This window comes from Lutra lutra, chromosome 17 (genome assembly GCF_902655055.1).
Source record: "Lutra lutra chromosome 17, mLutLut1.2, whole genome shotgun sequence".
In the NCBI taxonomy this organism is placed as follows: domain Eukaryota; kingdom Metazoa; phylum Chordata; class Mammalia; order Carnivora; family Mustelidae; genus Lutra; species Lutra lutra.
In genome coordinates, this window is record NC_062294.1 from 39,827,987 (window position 1) to 39,843,846 (window position 15,860).

Consider the following 15,860-nt stretch of genomic DNA (forward strand, 5'->3'; position numbering starts at 1 on the left):
TCCATGTGAGGTGAACTCAACCTAAAACAGACTCCTGGACCCATCCTTTGAGCTGGTCACCAAATTTCCCTCAACTCCTTAGCAGTTTGAGCCTAACTCCACAATCGCAGCTTAGCTGATAAAAACTAGACTGTCTTTTTCGAAAATGTTTCTAGACAGCCAAACTAGAAACTCTCCAGTTTGAAAATAGTGTTCATATGGCTGTAAGAACACATCTAGGACTATGATTTATTCTTATTGTGGGGAAATTCTGGAGATGGATGGGTAGATGGATGAATGGATGGATGGAGTGATGGATGGATGGATGGATGGATGGATAGAGTGATGGGTGGATAGATGGATGGATGGATGGAGTGATGGATGGATGGAAAGATGGAAGAATGGATGGAGAGATGGATGAATAGTTGGAAAGATGGATGGATAGATGGTGGGTGGGTGGAGAGCAAATGGATGGGTGAATGGATGGGTGGGTAGATGTGTGGGTGGATGGATAAGGGATGGATGGATTTTCCTCTAAAAACAAGTACCAATATGGGCAGAAGTAAGACAGATAGCATAAAAACATCTTTTATTTGGAGAAGAAAGAGGGTTCTTGCAAGGGCAAGGTCAGGCCCCGTAATCTTGTGGGCTCTTACCATTACCATTCTGGAAATGGCAACAAGTCTTTAGCTTACTTATAGTCTCTTCTATCCTGAGGATTTAGTAAAGATTCAGGCTGCAGCAAGAAATTTTCAAGTGAGTCCTTAAAAATAACTTTTGGAGGGGTGTCTGGGTGGCTCAGTGGGTTAAGCCTCTGCCTTTGCTCAGGTTGTGATCTCAGGGTCCTGGGATTGAGCCCCATATCAGGCTCTCTGCTCAGCGGGGAGCCTGTTTCCCCCACCCCCTCTCTGCTTGCCTCTCTGCCTACTTGTGATGGCAAATAAATAAATAAAATCTTTCAAAAAATAACTTTTGGGAAGAGTCACTTGATCATGGTAAACATAAACTCAGTAATAGGAAAGAATCTTTCTCTGCCATTTATTCATAAAGAATCTTTAATTATCAATGAGAATTTATTTGTCACAGGCAAAATGGCCGTGGAATGAGAGAATTTCACCTCTCTTTGGAGAAGATTTGTAAAGGAAGAGACATGTTCATGCTTTTTGAGTTTCAAGGGCCTGGCAGCAGGTAAGGTGTTCAGACAACCCCTGAGCTCTGTCCCAACTTTCTGGTGCTTTAGAAGAAATAGTGCTAGGGAAATAGCCCAGATTTCTCTTTAAAACATTTTATATCTTTGAAACATTTGGTAACACGTTTTCTTCCAAAATTACAGGAATTTTCCTTTAAGACTAATAGAGAAGAGCAGGAAAAAAAAGTTAAATCTAAAATGCTCCAAACATAAATTGGAAACAGGCAAGAGACTATTATTGTTGGTGTCTGTCGTCAGCCATAGAATCATTAACATGAAATGCCTTTTGATGAATGCATTGAAAAAAGTGATTATATATTAAAGTATAAAAGTCTCTTCCTCCATCATTTAAATTACTTTACAATGCTGATTAAAATAACAGAACATTATAGCTTGCTTAGCTAAACATTATATTTCCAAATCCATTTCCAATTGTTTCCCTTCAATTTGAACAATTTTTGAGCAATTTTATTGCTATTCATACCTGCTTGATTTTTTTATTAGAAATTAAAGTACACACTTTTTTTTTATCAATGTTGCAAAGTGCTGCAAAGCTTAACTTTTCTTATGCCATTCAGAATCTTAAATCACAGGGAGAAGCAGCTTTTTCCTCTCTTCATCCTGAAGGCTTCTCCCTGACAGAAGATATTTAGAAAATACCAGAACAGAAAGGCATTTGAAGTCATCTGAACAACTTTTCAATTGACTTGAAGAGAAACTGAGACTCACAGAGAGGAGAACCAACATACCTAATATCAGGATGGAATTTTGTGATAAATCCACAAATTGAACCAAGTCTTCTGATTCTCCACTAGGGTCTCTTTTAACCCTAACTATCCCTCACAAAGTCCCCCATGAAAAAATGGGCAGGCCAACTGGATGGAAGAATGTCTGAGGAAATTGTTCTCATGGTCTCAAATACATGATGCTTGTCCACACTATAGTTTCATTCAGTGAAGGAAACTAGCAGTTGACTGATACTTGCAAAATAAATGGACAAAGCACTCAGGTTAGTAAACTAGTACAAAATGTGGGGTAATCTATCTTGATGCCATACCAAGCCATGGAATAGTCCTCTGTGTGACCAGGACAAGTTCCTTGATCTAAAAACTTAATCCTGAATGTGACAAATGACTCCCCTTGGTGATCACAGAAAGTATCTCTGTCCCCCTCACAGCTATGCCCCGAGCACCCAGCACAGAACCATGCATAGAGAAGATGGCCAGCTGGCTGGATGGGTGGGTAGATGGGTGAATGAATGGAGGCCCCTCTATCCCACAGGGTTCTTGGATTTTAAGCAATAGAAAAAGACTCTGGTCAATGTGAAGAGGATTTAGGTCACTTAGATAATCAAAAATAGGCTGAGCATCAAGGGGTCTTGGAAAGGATGAGGACAAACCATCCCCAGGATCTAGGCTACAGGAACTAATGCTGTGTCCTCTGACATGTGCTGGAATGAACCAGCCCAACTCATTTTCCATCTCTCTCTCCTTCCTGTCAGCATTCAGATCCCCAGGAGAGAAAGCCCAGTTGGCCATGCCTGTATTATATGTCTATCTCTTAGCAAAGAAAAGTTGACCGCAATCCACTAAGACTGCCTATAGGAAAAGGGGTGTATGCTAAGGGACATCAAGGTGCTATTACCAGAAGAAAAAAAGAAAAGGATTCAAGAGGACAAAAATAACACACACCTGCTATATTCTTGAGTCTCCCTACTTCTTCTGCAGAGTGAGCAGAATAATTTGTAACTCGCCAGGTTGGTATGGGAATCAAGAATTGTCATAGCACTGTGCCCAGCATATGGGAAGCACACATTGCACATGGTCTGTCATGGCTGGCTTTCCATCAGAGCAAGGAACACACACCATGGCTTTTCTGATGCTGAACCCCAATCTATGAACTGTGGCAGTTTCGCTCTCCATTTTGTCTGACAACACGCATTTCCATGTGCAGACCTAAACACTGTCACTATCTTCTTGAAGACCATGTATTCAGCGTCCACTGTGACTTGAGTTATTGATGGCCCAAGGCATTCTGAGATTTTAGGATGTCTAGGGGTTAGAATCAGGTGGATCTGAGGCTGGGGGAACCATGAGGGGGACAGGAGCTGCCCCTGATGGATGCCCAGGGCAGTCAGGATCCTGATGCCCAGAATGTCCCAGTTTACAAGATGGACACCCCAGCTTACCAGATACTAGGTGCAAGGCACTGACAGATTTCCTGGCAGAGTTCAAAAAGACTCAAGAGCCCAAAGGCGGAGACCTCAGTGACTCCATGTGGAAAGCCTGAGACTGAGCCTGTCCTTAAAGCCAGCCGGGTGCAGAGAAACCTACTGAAATGAACTGCTATCCTACACTGAACGTCCTACAGTCAAGAGTCCCCAGCTGCAAACGCAGCCGGGGCACAGGAAAGGAGAGCATTCCCTAGGATTCAATGCAACAGTGACTAATTATTGGACACTTGCTCTTTGCTGGGTCCCCTGCTGGAGAGGCAGGACAGAGTTGTGGTGAGGGACATGGACCAGTCATCTGGATTCTGATTCTGGTTCTCTCCCTTGATGGTATGACTGGACCAGCCCATAGCCTGTCCTAAGCAGGATACCTGAAGCAGGGACATTTGTGCTGGTTGGAGAACTAAATTGTATGATTGATGTCATGTGCTAAGTAATGAGGAAGTGTTCAATAACCATTAGTTATTGTTACTATCATCCTGTTGGTCGTTAAGCCCTCCCATGTCTCATCTCATTGAATCCTGAGGGTCAGAGGCAGCTCCAGGAAGGTGCTTTGTGGGGTTAGGGTAATGGGGGCCAAGCCTGGGAATCCCCTGGGGTAATTCAAGGGCAGGAGGACCGGGAGTGGGGTTTGTCGGTCAAAGGGGGTGAGCAGCAGTGCCCCCTGAGAACAAGAGGGGCTGTCTGGACCCCGAGGTGAGGATTCCTCAAAATCAAGAGCCCCCTGAGGAGCCTGGGTGGCTCAGTTAAGTGGCCAACTCTTGGTTTTAGCTCAGATCATGATCTCAGGGTCATGAGTTAGAGCCCCCAAGTGTGGGCTTGAAATTCTCTCTCTCCCTCTTCCACCTCCCCTAGTTCTCCCTCTCTTTCTCTCTAATACAAATAAATAAATCTTAAAAAAAAAAAAAAAAAAAGCAAGAGCCATCCCCACCCACGTCCTTCTCCCACTCTGGAGCAGGATCCCAGCCAAGGTGTCCTAAATGGGGTTGGCTGGGTGCAGGCTTCTTTTCTGGGGACAGTGGGAGGGAAGTAGGGCCAATAACCACAGCCACTGAGAGCAAACTCTGCCTGGCCAGGAGAGAAGGTGGGGACTTGCTTTTAGAGTAGGCAGCAGGACACAAGCCTTATTAAGGACACTTCATCTAAGAGTCAGCACTCAGTAGCTGGGGAGGGCAAAGGAAAGGAGACAAGAGGAGAACAGGAAATGGCTGGGAAAATCTAGCTGTAGGGACACTTCACACCTGGAAGAGACATGCAGGGGCTGGCCAGGCTATGGATACCTCGACCTGGGTTAGGATGAACCTCAAGGAGAGCAGGGGTGGCAAGTCCTATATATAATATCACCAAGGGGCCTTCGCCCATCTTTTCCTTCTTAATCTCCTAGTTGCCCCTCTTCTCCTGCTTAATCCCAGCCCATTCCTTGGAATTCACCTCAACTGCTTCAGGAAATCCCTCCCCAACACCAGACAGGTGGGCCCCGCTAGGCTAGACTCAGGCAGCACCAGCTTGGCTGGGTGGGAAAGAAGCATGTGAAAAAGGCATCCCAGAAGCTCATGAGGGGAGCTGCGGGCCACCAAGGGCCCTGGCTGGTGTGGGCTGTATTTCTAGAGCTCAGGCAACCTACAGTCTGGGTAAGACCTAATGCTTCAGAAGCAGAATAAAAACTCTGCCAGGAGTCAGACAGGGACACCAACCCCCAGGAGCAGGTAGGGAGCTGGGGAAGGGCGTCCCAAGCTCCCACTGGACTCAGGATCCCAAGGAAGGGAAAGGAGGTAGAATGAGGGCCTGGGGAGCAGACAAGCAGTCAGAGATCTGAAGTCCAGGCCTTCCATCCAAATTAGGAGGTGTGGATGGACACTGGAATCTCAGACTTTCCACCTTCTTCCATGTCTCAGGCTTGGAACACTTTCTGGGAGCTTCTTGGGGTTGACTGTTGAAGAGAAAACATGGAGGGGGGGGCATTCCTGGAATCAAGGTGTCAGGAGAACGGATCTAACCAATGAGGGACAAGGGAGAAACCTATAGCTCCTTCTCAACGCCCACCCCTCCCCCACACGCTGCCCTTGTCCACTGTGGGAAACATCAACAAGTTGCAGATCGGTAATTTGAAAGAAAACAACCTTATGCAAAATGCCATTTTAGTTGGGCCTAAATTCACATTTAAAAATATTATTCAACTAATTAAAATGGAATTAAATGAATATAATGTTAACTGTGTCTACTGTTTAGCATAAAAAGTTGTTAAATATATCATACTCCGTGTTCCGAACTGGTGGCAGATTTTAGCAATGTTTAATTGTAAGAAATAGCCATGTACTACTTAATTGCATAACTAGGTGGAACATAAAAATCACAATTACATGAATTATATTAAATAAAATATGTTAAAATAGTTTGTTTTTCGATGGTGGAATTTTATGGACACCATAATGAAACTGAAGTACATTTTTAATTACCTAATTATTGCTATTTTCAAAGTCCATTTACACCATAATTGTTCCTGTTTTCATAGTCCAAAGAGTCCTTGACAGAAAGACTCAGTAGGATCTAAAACAAGGACTCATCCTTCAGACAGCGCCTGCGTGAGCCCCCCACCCCTGTCTTTAAGACTCTATCTTGGAAGCAATCATTCACCATTTATGCAACAGGTAATTGTGTATGCAAAGCCGCTGGGGCTATTAGAAGCATAGAGAGATGGAGGATGAGGTGTATTTCCAGCCCTCAGGCAACTTACCGTCTCGGTAAGACTTACTGCATCAGAAACAGAACAAAAATTCGGCGGGGGGTCAGTCTCGCCAGCCCTGAGGATCTCAGCAGGTAGAAGGCTGTGGGGCCCAGAGGAGCAGGTGGGGAGACAGAGAAGGCTGTCTAAGCTCTCGCTAGATCCAGCATGAGCAAGGATCCCGAAGAAGGAAAAGGAGTTGGAATGAGGTCTTAGGGAGCAGACAAGCATGGCGGTGGAAAAATTGCAGAGTGACTTTGTCACCAAGCACAGCCAGGGCCAGCTCAGAACCAGCTGGACAGGTCCAGCAGGTAGGGGAAGTGTGAGGTTTCATGCAACACTTGAGGCCACACATGAACTGGGTGGGGGAGGGGTGGGGGGAAGGGGACAGTACTCGGAGCACGTGGGGGACAGCGCAGTGGGCGGCAGAAACAGAAGACTCAAAGGAGACATAGTTTCAGTGAAAAACAATACATTTGGCTCTGGACTGGAGAGTTTGGAGGCTTTAGAAAGACATCCATGATGCAAGTGTTCTCAGTAGATAAAACATTTCTTTTTCTTTTTTAATCTTGAAGGAACTTCCAAGCTGTCTCTTCTAATTTGGGGGTAGGGGCACACAACTACAGATAAGATAGGATGTTTTTGAGATTAAAAGGGTAGGATGTTGGAGCACTTCCTTACTATGCACCTGGAGTTGGTGTGCTGTTTTAAAATGTCAGCCAGGAAAGAAGCAAACTACATCAGAAGAACGTGGGCAAGGGCACAGGGCAGGACCAGTCCTCCCTCTGGGCTCTCCTTTCCTTTCCCACCCTGTTCGTGGACTTGAGCTAAATGATCTTGCCCCAAGGGCTCGAAAAAAGTCTATGAATTGCAAACAATTACTGAGTGATAATATTTCTTACTTCATCTCTCTTTTTCGCACCCCTCCTTTCCTTCCTGAGCCTAGAACTATAGCCATGTGCCTAGAGTCAGCATTTGGACATCACTGCAGAGCAGTGAGTGAGAAATTCTTGGCAATGGTCAGAAGACACGGGTCCTGATGGGCTTGGACCAACTGGACTAAGTTTTGGAACTCCTGACTGGCCGAGCCAAATCTTCCCAAGCCTTCTGAGAGCTCTGCATCACTCACATCATTTAAAATATGTCTTCCTGTTAGGGAAATGGGTCCCAGCCACAGAGAAACTGGAGACTCCATGAGTCACTGTGGTTAAGACAGATCATTGAATTCTCAGCGAATGTGACTCCAGAGCTGGGAGGCCATGGAGTCTGAATGGCCACGGTGACACCAGCTGAGACGAGCCAGGAACTGCCTTTGTTCTCCTGGGCCCTTTCCTCCAGAGGCATGCCGAGTGCAGGTGGCAGACCTCATCAAGAAGGCGGGAACATCGAGCTCTATGAAACGGAGTCTTTAATGATCCCTGAGTTTGCTTTATTCCAGCCCAACAAGAGGAAAGTAACTTCGTACGTGCAACTGAATAAGCCGTTTCGCCTGGGTCTCCAGCATCGCTGGGATTGGCATCGGTGTCCTGAAGACTTGTTTTTCCTCCTCAAAACTCCAGCTATTGTGTCATCGCTCGTGAACCATCCCTTCTTTGTCAGGGATTGAACAAAGCAAAAGGAGATTTTTTTTTTTTTCTTTAAGCAAACCTATGGGCAAGTACCAGACATTGGTACGGAAATTAAGAAAGTCTATCATTTGCCAGGCATCAGCATCTGATTTGCAAAGCATTTTCCCAAACATTGCTTATTTGCATGCCGTGTTTAGAATTGGTGAGTCCGTGTTACATCCATACTAATGTTTACAAAGTTTTTTAATATGAGTCAGATTTTAACTTAAACAAATTCACGTAAAAAGGGAAAATTACTATCACTAAACAGGAATCCTCTGCCAGCCATTGTGGCCATAATAAATGAATACGATGAAGACATTACCATCAAATTAGGGGTGTCTGTGTCTGTACCCCCTCAAATCACCCGACACATCAGCCTTATACATGAGAAATATATGAGAATATATATATATATACATATATATACATATATGAGAAAAATCAGAAATGAAATTGCCAACTTTAAAAAATTAAAACTCTGACGATAGTTAGCTGCTTACAGTTGTGTTGTTTTAATCATAAAAGAAAGGATTTTTTTTTAACATAAGTATAAATCTTTATGGGAAAGACTCTAACATGTCTTTGGGAAAATCTTTATGGGAAAGACTCTAACATGTCTCTCTTTTCCACACATTCTAAGATAAAATGTGCTACTGTTTTATATAAACTAACCCCATGTAGGCAAACTATTCATGATGGGCTCGGGTCAGTGGCTGATCCTGAGAGCAGCTGAGAAGAAAACAAACACCCTGCTTTATGCATTTGCCATCTTCGTATCTGAGACCGTGTCACCCGGAGGTAATCATTGAAAACTAACTGAAATACCAGCCTATGGCATTCCAGCATCAACTAAACACCCTTTTTAGAGGGAGCAATTACATAATTAGGTTGTATTAATACTTTTGCAATGAAAGGATTAATCGCCTTTGAAAGTTTAAGTACATAATGTCACACTCACAAGATGCTACTCCCCAAACTCAGGAGCCCACAAGTCAATAGTCTTAAGATTGTCTCATGTACACTGTTATATTTTACAGACTGGACCCTGACAATGCATTGGTTTTCTACTTGTGGACAAGACAGTGTTACAGAGGGGAGTTGTTCTCCACTATCTAATGAGAGAGAAATGGACTAAATGATTCAGTATATTAACACATGATGTCTGTATCAAATAAGGGGTCACTACCTGCTGTGAATAATAAACCTAATTCTAAAGGGCTCAACACAACAGAAGTTTATTTTTTTTTTCTTATCAAATTCCATCTGTGGAAGCAATGGGGGTGAGGAGTCTGCTTCATGTGTTATTCAGGGACTCAGCTGCTCTCTCTTTCTCTCTCGGGACTTTCACTTCTTCTGGAGCAGTGCTAGCTAGATCTTTTGGTGGTGATGGAACTTTCCTATACTTCATTATCCAATATGGTAGCCACTAAGAACATGTGGCTATTGAGCATTTTAATTGTGGCTGGTGAGACTGTGGAACTGAATTTTGAATTCTATTATTTTTTTAAAGAAGAAAACCATGGGAAGCGCATTTGTTACCTGGTTTCACGACTTATTTTATAGCATCTAAATACAGCTAAAGTAGTCAGGACTGTGGTATTAGCATTCCAAGAGCCTAATAGATTAATAGAACGAAATCAAGTCCAGAAGTAAATTCACGTATTTATGGTCAATTAATCTTTGAAAAAGGCGCCAATGCCAAGGTAAATCAATGTTGGAAAAGATCTTCTTTTCAACAAAGAGTGCTTAGAACAACTGGGTACCTGTATGAAATAAATGTAGAGAAACAAATCTAAGATCATGACTCTGCCAGGAACATGTGTTGTTTTTATAAAACTGATTAGTGAATTTAGAAGCATAAGTTGCTATTTTAAAAAGAGGAACTTGAGGCCCAGAAACACTAAATAAAAGACTATGATCACACAGCAAGACAATGCTGAAGGAAGGATTCGAACCCAGCCATCTAGAATCTAAAAGCTGATATGTGATGGTCAGAAGCCTCAGTGCAAGTGATGGGGTAGAGCGGGTGAGGACGGCAGGTTCCAAGTCAGTGGGGAAGCTAAGTTCGCTCACTGTCTCTTTGCCTCTGTTCTTGGGTTCCATCCAAGGCCCAGGCACAAGGAAGAACTAGAGGATCCTTTAGTTCAATTTCACTTTTTTTTTTTTTCAGTTCAATGGTTTTGGGGAAGAGATGGAATCCCGAGTCCATGAGACTGCAATATTTTCTTGTTCCTCATTTTTACTTAATTTCAATTAGTTTAAATTCAAATAGTCACATGCGATGAGTGACTGTTTGTGACTAGAGCCTTAGCATCCTCACCACTCAGCTGGCAGATGAGGAAAAAGAGAAGAACGGTCCTGTGGGAGGTTTTTAGTGGGCTGTCCTAGGAGTGGTGCACCCCAACTTCTTCTGTCTTTCCACTGGTTAAAACATGTGGCCACACCTAACTACAAAGGAAGCTGGGAAGTATAATCCAGCCATGATCCCAGGAAGAGGAAGGAATGGATTTGGTGAGTATAGAGCAGTGTCTGTGATTCTAGCATTAGAAGAAGTTCAATGAAGGTCACAATGTGCACTTCTCCTCTTTGAGGCAACTGCAGAACACAACGGGCAGATCCACCAAGGAGTTATATAAGAACAGCATAAACGCTAAACTAGTTAAAAGGCCAAATTACAAGTGTTTATTATGCCCCATGGTAAGCAGATGAAGATTTGAGGGACTTGTATGCCCAACTATGCTTATAGTTCCCATGTGCCTACTCAATATCAGCCAGGCACAGGGGATGCGAGGCACAGGACAAGACATATTCACCAGAGCTAATTTTTTTTAAGATTTTATTTATTTATTTGTTTGTTTGTTTGTTTGTTTATCTATTTATTTATTTATGAGAGAGCACATGTACGAGTTCGGGGAGGGACAGAAGAAGAGGGAGAGAGAGAATCTCAAGCAGACTCCTCACAGAACATGAAGCGTGAGGCAGGGCTCCATCTCACATCTCTGAGAACATGACCTGAGCCGAAATCAAGAGTTTGCTGCTCAAAAGACTGAGCCATTAGCTCCCACCACAGCTAATTTTAATTTAATAGGCAGGGTTAGCCTTGGAAGTAGGGATATGTTGCAATGATGATGGGTATGGACACTGAACTCTTTTGGCAGATTTGGGAAAGGGTTTTTAGCAGAAACATGTATGAGTGCAGATACATTTTTTTTTTTGCTTTGTTTTGTTTTTTGAGATTTCATATCATCAAGGAGTGGGTGGTAAAGTGTTTTCAAATAAAAGTCAACCAGGAACAGATGTCATCATTCCAATCAGGATGTGGAATTCTTTTTGTGTGAAATCGGTTGCTAATCTGGATCACCTCATGAGCTCAGCTGAGTCTGTGAGATCCTCAGATACACACTGGGTTCTTCTACTGCATCACCACGGTTTCATCCTGAGGCAGAAACCAGAGTCCTTCTTCTGATTTCCCTTGGAACTGCTTCTTCATCTCCCCAATCCTGTAGCTCTTGCCCATCTTCCTTGTCTTATGGCGAGTTATTTGCCCTCCAACACCAAACGGTGCATCCTTTTGCTTCACTGCTCATGGAATTAACACACCATTGGCTTCACTAAAAATGGTGGACTTCATTGTGAGTTGGCCATCCGGTCATTGTACCTTACTTCCAAGAAAAGCATCCTAATTTCTTTCTGTGTTGGATCTTGTTAAGACTGTAAACCAACATGCCAAGAATTGTTCCCTTAATTCAAGCCAGGGTGATCGGCCTCTCTCACCCAAGAATGTTGAGTTTGAGAACAGTGACAAGAGGTCAAGACAGTGGTTGGATTTCAGCATTCCAGAGAGGATAAGGTGCCCTGACAGTGTTATAATCAAGTTTGCCTGGACCCTGGATATCCCTCTGTTCTGGTCTATTTTGAGTCAAGTTCTTCATCATTCCTATCAATTCTTGGAGTCCCTGAGAGATTTCCCACCAATTTCCTGAATGTACATCTGTAAGTACATATGGAACATGTTACTAATGAATGTCACATAAGACAAAATGTAAAATCCCCCTTTATGGGATAGTGTAATCTGTTTTACATAGAAGAAAAATGAAACACATCCAGTGTGTACTGGAGCCCACAATGGGAATGGCCTTAGTCAAATACATGTGACCAGCTGTTATTTTCCACATGCTTGGAGGTATTTTCATTTTGACTCTTGATATGAAAAGAGACAAGTAAGATTGAGACCAGGTACACACCCCATAACCTTTCTAGATTTGGAAGAACTCTGACAGACCTCAGAGGAATGTCCGGGTTCCCACCTTTCTGCTCCCCAGTGCTCATCAGAATTGACTGGTCCCTCCTTCAGGTCCCCCTGTTCCTCTCAGTGCTGCTAGGAGGTGTATTACTTCACCCCTAAATACTTTCCCCTCTAGACTGGAATTTCAAGAGGGAAAATTGATCCTTTTCTACATTTTCTACAGGGATCAGCATAGGGGCCTCTGTCATAGGAGGCATCAGAAAACATTTGTTAAATCAAATGGAGTCTATTTGAATTATGGAGTCTAGGTAAGCGGCTTTGCTAAGTCCATTAGCTTTGCCCTGGGAATCTCGGCTCTTGTCCTACCCCATTTCTGTTTGGCCAAATTAACATGACACAGAGTGATTCAGTAGTCTTCCTTATTCACTTCAGAGGGCTGGAAATGAGAGGTGGAAATGACAGCAAGGAGACATGTCAATAAATACCCGTGTAGAGTCAGGGCGGGAGAATGTCCTGCTGCCTGCCCAGCCTTCACAAGGAGAAAGCTGTCAAGGCCACTTGAATGGATCTCACAGAACACACTTGACTCGAGATGACCATGCTCTTCTGGAAGCTGACATCTGATTTTTCCGTTGAGAGAAACCTAGAGATTCCGCGCCCCTCATGCTGAGGACACTACTCTCCCTTCAGACATCTGAGCCAGAAGATTGCTGTTGCTCATCACACAGAGTAGAATTTGTTATTGCTCTATACTTAAAATATTAGGGCCAGCTAATAAAATGATAAGCCTTGAAGGTTTATCAACTAATAAGATCTTAAGCTTTTAAGGTTTATCTGACACTATAGAGACCGCTGTGTTTCTCAGTCCACATGTGCATATCTTTTCCCAGGTAGAACCCTAATTTTAATTTTTATAAGGTATTTGTGCATGTTCATGTGTCTATTCTTGTGTGTGTGAGAGAGAGAATTCAATGTATAATGTACATCTGAAGATGTACTGAAGACTAAAGACAAGGGTGGGGGGAAAGTTGGTATATATTTAGCTCAAGTGTCCAGTGGATTTTTTTTCTTCATGAAAAACTCCAGTACAAGTGTTCAAGCCAAGTAGGAGCCTTTCACTCTGGTTATTTATTTATTTTGATCTTGCCTTTGGAAAGCGATGTACATGTATTATGAAAAGCAAATATTATACTCTTTATTGTCAAACAAAGTTTATAAGGTTCATGTGTCAATGATGAGGCCAAGGACCTCACACAGAAAATTTCCTGTCCCGGAAGAATTTCTCATGAAATATAAAATATGGGAAGTGAGGGGATCCCTTACTGCCAGAAAACAGAATCGGCCCACTCCTAATGGCACCCAAGGGGTTGGATGAGCTCAGGCCCTGACTGTCAAAGCATGCTTCTTTGCAGACTAGCATGGGGGGCTCAGTGAAGGGGAAGGACCACAGTGGAAGTTGAAGGGTATTTACTCAGAAGATACTACTTGTGTCCAACTTCATGCAGGTCTGACATCCAGATGCATGAGGCAACAAGCCCTTTGGGGACACGGGAAGTGGAAGCTAGGTGATGACAAATGAAAGGCATTCTTTGGCCTTGGAGCACACAGGCATGGAATCCGGTAGGAGTACAGTTACTATTTACAGGAAACTGGCACAGAGTTATAACTTTTCCTAGACAGGTTGGTGCCATTGTGTTCTGGCACCATGAAAAGCATTAAATAAGGCTTAGCATTTGTCTAAACCATGCTGTATGTACTATACTTTCTGATATGTATTGCTTTCTCCGACTGGGAGTTTCACGAAAGTCCCTCCCCGGGGAGTAGGGAGCGGGAGTTATAGTCAACCATGGTTAATTTGCGCTTTGTGCTTTGTTTATCCAAACCATATGTCTAGATGGTTGTAATTCTGTGTCACTGGCTGTGTAATGCTCTCTGTGCTAAGAGCTCTGTAAATAGCAACAGCTCGATGCATAATCACGTTGGCATTCTGAAGGGGGGAAAGGGAAGTTTCCAGTGACGTTTGCTGTGGAGACAACCACCCCGAGGATGTCTCCATCCATGACTTTTAGGCTGTGATCCTTTGTGTTTTAGTCAAGCAGGTCCTGGTGCAGTGGACCGGCCCTCACAGAAGCCAGATGTGCTGCGCCAATGCCACCTGCAATTCTCATTCCTTGGCTTTAGGGCCCCAGAACGCCACAGATAGGAAATCAGATTGTTGCTGTTCAGCAGTCCCAGGAAGTAGTTCCTATCTAGAAGAAAGATCCCTTATTTTAATGCTGATAATAATAATAATAATAATGTGACAACATCGCAATTTCCTTTAATAATGTTTTCATATGAAAATTTTATTGAATTCATCAAATGTCAATCAAGAAAAGACACCATGCTCAAAGGCTAGAAGTGATAGGACTCAACGAGAATTTCTTATATGGCAAACTACCCGTGAGGATGAAAACAAAGGCTTCAACTCCTACATATGGGCCAAAGGCTCAGTGTGACTGCATCTGACAGACTGTCAGTGCCCTGGAGGGACGCAGTGACCACCCCCCTCCTCCCAGCATTTCTGTTCTCAGGGAGCTTCCAGGAGCAACCATTGACCATGGAAATGTATGCCTGAAGACCTCTGGAGAAGGTCTGGACATGTGAATTACGGCAAATTCTAGATTGCCTCTGACATCAGCAACCTCCTAACACTGAAAAGATGGCTTTACAAAATATTTCTCCTTTATGCAAATTCACTGAGGGTTGAGGCCACCTTACTTAAGATGCCCATGAAGCTGGACCATTTGGTGTGTTGAATTGCATTCTAAGAAATCTGACCCCGACTCAGTCTTAGACCACGGGGATGGAAAATGTGCTGACCTCTTTGGTCAGCATTGTGGAGAATGAAGGGAGGGGTCTACAGCCATCCCTGTGGGGATGTTTTGAACATATTTCCCCTGGCCTTACCAGAGTCACTGTCACTTCCCTAAATGTCTTCATCAGAGAAGAACTCCAAGGACTGTTCTCATCCATCGCCAGCCTTGTCGGGACCCTTCACTGTGGCAGGGCAGCCATCTCAGTGTATTGTTCCCACCAAACCACTTGTCACAGAGACTATTTCAAGCCCTCTTGAGGCTTCAAACTCCAATCCTAATAGGTGGTTCTGTCTTGTGCTTCATGGAGAAATGAGAAGCCATCACATAGAAGCTTTCCATCTGCCCAGCACTGATTTTATCTGCTCTCCTGCTCCTTCCACCCTTCCCTTGCTTCTCTCCTGTTACAAGGGTGAAGCTGGTCCTCCTCCTTCCTGAGGACCCCTTCTCTCCCTCCCTTCTCAAGGCTTCCTTCAATGGTTGCTATTTCCCCATCCAAAAATCTCCACCAGTCTTCTGTTCTTAAAATTCATCTTCCTTGCTACCAAATGTTTTGCTTCTGCTCTTCCCTTTCTACTGTTCTTCCCAATGTAGCTTAAGAGAGGTGTGTTCACACATTGCTCCAATGACCTCATCTCCCTTCAATCTTCAACCCTCTCCAAACTGGCGTTTTTTCTTATTCTTCCATCAGGATAGCTCCTGCCAACTACTCCAAATCCTCTGTCCCATCCATGCCTCTCATCTGAGCACCATCCATTAGTCAGCATCTCTCCCAGGATGTCCTGTAGCAAAGATGACCTTGTGTCCCTCTTTTCTCAGGAGCATTTTTGTTTGACTTTTGTCCTGGCATAATTATCCATAGCACATCTTTCATGTTCAACCATGTTTTGGACAACAAATTACAAAGTCAGCTATCTACTGGCAAAGAGTAGGCATCTGTGATTTGCCTGTCCAATCGATTTCTTGTTTTTGGTAACGGTACCAATTTTCCTTTGGAGAAACATCCTTGCAGCTCCATCCTCTATGTGG